The sequence below is a fragment of the Wyeomyia smithii genome, chromosome 3, assembly GCF_029784165.1.
Source record: "Wyeomyia smithii strain HCP4-BCI-WySm-NY-G18 chromosome 3, ASM2978416v1, whole genome shotgun sequence".
Classification (NCBI taxonomy): Eukaryota; Metazoa; Arthropoda; class Insecta; order Diptera; family Culicidae; genus Wyeomyia; species Wyeomyia smithii.
The window spans coordinates 180,332,542-180,335,669 of record NC_073696.1 but is presented as its reverse complement, the minus strand read 5'-3'; the positions used below and the strand labels follow the sequence as shown (position 1 = coordinate 180,335,669).

Here is a 3,128-nt window from a genome sequence, read left to right as displayed (position 1 = left end):
TCATATTTTGAAGGATGCTAACCGACATTCAAAGCAAATGAATTCAAGAACAGATGTGAGTGAAAATCATCCACGAGAGCCCCATAGCGAAAATCATGCAATACCTGATTTCATTTACTCTGATGTTGGATTCATTTTCCTATAGTTCGGAAATTGACAACCGGGAACTTATAATTTCAGTTGCGAGCGTTGGGGTCACTCGGCTTTGGTTTAGGTTACAATATTATTTTTTAATTTCGATTCAACTGATAAATAAAAGTGGTTTCACCCGTGAATTGTTTGAAATAGAGAAAAGAAAATAAGTGTGTGAGTTAGTTAATGGTAAATAAACCTATAGCATTGTTTTTTTTATTTGGTGTTGCCTTCTGTCAGGCATTTGGCTGAGGCCCATAAATAGCATTGATTTATTTTCAACGACACATTTTGAGCAAGAATATCGACGGCTTACAAAATAGTCCTTGCTCCAATCAGTTTCGGTAAGTTCCTTTGACTACCCTGATTACACAGTCTGTTGGGCTCACTAAACAAAACTGCAAGAGCCCTATTTTATATGCAATTAGAACGTTACTGTGTTTCCTATAATATCCCATTAAAAGTATAATTGTTACTCTCGGTTGACTGTGCTTTCATATGCGTTTTCTAAAACCTCTGAGAACATTTCTTGTAATGACGATCTCGAAATAGATATTTAAGTTTTTTAAGGCTAAAATACAAACTTGAAAAGCAAACGATAACTGGTCGACAAAAGCGAAAAAATTTGCGCCGAAACTGAAAATAGTTTCCCTTAAAAAATTATAGCTTTTTAATCATTCCCCGGATGTTGTTACAAAACTAACAATATATTCACCATAATTTTGATATTTTAGATTACGTATTATGTTTCTGTAGCATTTCCTGAACGGTGAAATCCCGGTGGAAGCATTCATCAAGCATATAAACGATTGAAAGGGACCATCACTAAAAGGCAAGATAGGGAATTACTTCGTACTACCTGTTGAAGAAGCCTGAAGTGTGGTGATATTTTAATAAAATATCCCCACTATAAAAAGGAGCTCGGATATCAACTGGTAAGTAAGCAACATTTTTCGCCGAAAGTAAAACATTATCTATTTAGTTGAAAACTGGTTTTATCGTCTAGCGACAAGCGATTTTTTTCTTAACTACACGTTATACATACTGTCGGAAGCAAGGTGCTGTTTAATCCATCCGATGCATGACTTCCGACAAAATGTATAACGTGTAGTTGAAGAGAAATATGGATTATCACAAGTCGATGAATTCGGTTTTAAACTGATACATAATATTGCTCACTGAAGAAGATTCACATCAATTAGAATCTGTCGTTTTAAATTGTGTGAAAATTTCACAGTATTTTTATTTCATGGCCAGAATAGCAAATCTCAAACATTTATTTTGGCAGTTTGCTGTTGAAATAATCGAATGAGTTTTGATGGTTCACTTCCATGTTCCAGATCGATGAAGATTACCGTGATTTAGGATACAAAGAAATAAGAGCTAACTGGAAAAATATAATCGACAAATTATGGACGAATGTCATATTGAAAGTTCGAAGCCAGAACTCTTGTTGTGCTGGAATTTATGAATCGTTCAAATCAATCTGAAGGTAAGGATTATTATTAATCAATCACATTTACACTTGATTTTTGTTTTTCTTCATTTTAGATGCTCTCATTTGTTGCTTTTTAATTCAACTCACTAGGCTTTACACAAAAGCCTAGTAAAGTTACAAAGATCATGAGACCAGCAATTCTAACCGCACAAGAGGATGCGCTAATGTGTGCTGGTAATCTAGACTCTGCGCACGAGTCCAATCAAACCACATCCCAATCAGTCGTCGTTGAAGATGATTATACACCTCTACGAAGAGACAGTTCTATGTGTGAAACGTATACACAAAAATTGACAGCTGTATACCGATTTTCAAGATATGTTCAACCAATCTACAATTAAACGCTGCATAGCAGCGATATAAGCAGGAACATCGATATAAAACTGTCACGCACGAATAATACACAACCCCTGGTAAGCAACATTATTTGTTATATTTAAACTATTTGGTAAATGCCGGCTCGAAGAATTTATAAGTATTATATCTAGTTTTTTTGTAAAATATAGAGTTCCCCCAATATAGGCTTAGAGCCTAGCTTGGTACTGTTTCTTCCTATAAATATACAACTTCTAAAATTAAAACTTAAGCCACGCAGTTATACAGGGTACTACAGATAGTTTTCATTATTTTTAGGAACCAGTTCCAGCAGTACATTCACAAAGATCTGCAACGGTTTTTGAGAGCTATGAGTTTGTTCAATCGTTACGGGATAATGATCGCATGGCACTGAATTTTCTGCTTGATCTCTACAAACGTCGTAAAATAACACGAAAGGATATTCTCGATGTTCAATCTAGAGTCAGGGACTTGAACAGTCATCTTGAAGGCCTCATCAGTTCAGTAGTATCGTTTCAAACTAACGACCCACTAACGCGTTTTGTTACTTTTTTTATCTATGTGTTTTGTTACTGATATCTCTCTACAAAAATTGTCTGCTATGTTTGATTTTATTGATACAGCGCACAAATTCTCTAAGTTTCAGAATCAGATCTTTTTGAACAGCCAAGAGTTTTTATCATTGAGAACATCATCAATTTAATCTTAATGGATATAGAACTTCAAATCAAAAAAATTCTCGAAACCGAAGATGTTTCAATAGATATAATTACCAATATCAACGAACTAATGCAAATATGAAATTGTTAAAACCACTCAGTCCATAACACTAAAACACAAAGTATTGTTTGGGAAACTTCGTAGCAGTAAGTCAAAAATTTATAGCAGAATTATATCAAATAATAGAATAGCTCAATTATTACGCATATGCGTCTAGATGGAAAGTTGACTGTTTAAACAATTATTTTTAGGCGTTTGAAATAGGAAAAAAAGCTAGATGAATTTTATGTCATTGTTATGAATATTTTAGATGGAGCACCTTTTACTATAGAGCAAATTGATAAAAAGAAATGTTTCGCAGGAAATTGTATTAATCTTTTGATTAAATAGGAAGCAGAAAACAAAAATTCAAAAATTTTTATATTTACATGGTTGATAATTC

The 3,128-nt window shown here is 33.6% G+C and overlaps 1 long non-coding RNA gene across 1 annotated transcript; it reads left to right on the top strand.

The window, feature by feature from the left end:
- Nucleotides 1–204: 204 nt before the first annotated feature.
- LOC129733068 (uncharacterized) lies at nucleotides 205–3,128 on the top strand. The gene is made up of 5 exons (XR_008729424.1): nucleotides 205–476; nucleotides 867–1,067; nucleotides 1,473–1,624; nucleotides 1,684–2,043; nucleotides 2,264–3,128. It is a non-coding gene; the product is annotated as an uncharacterized LOC129733068 (long non-coding RNA).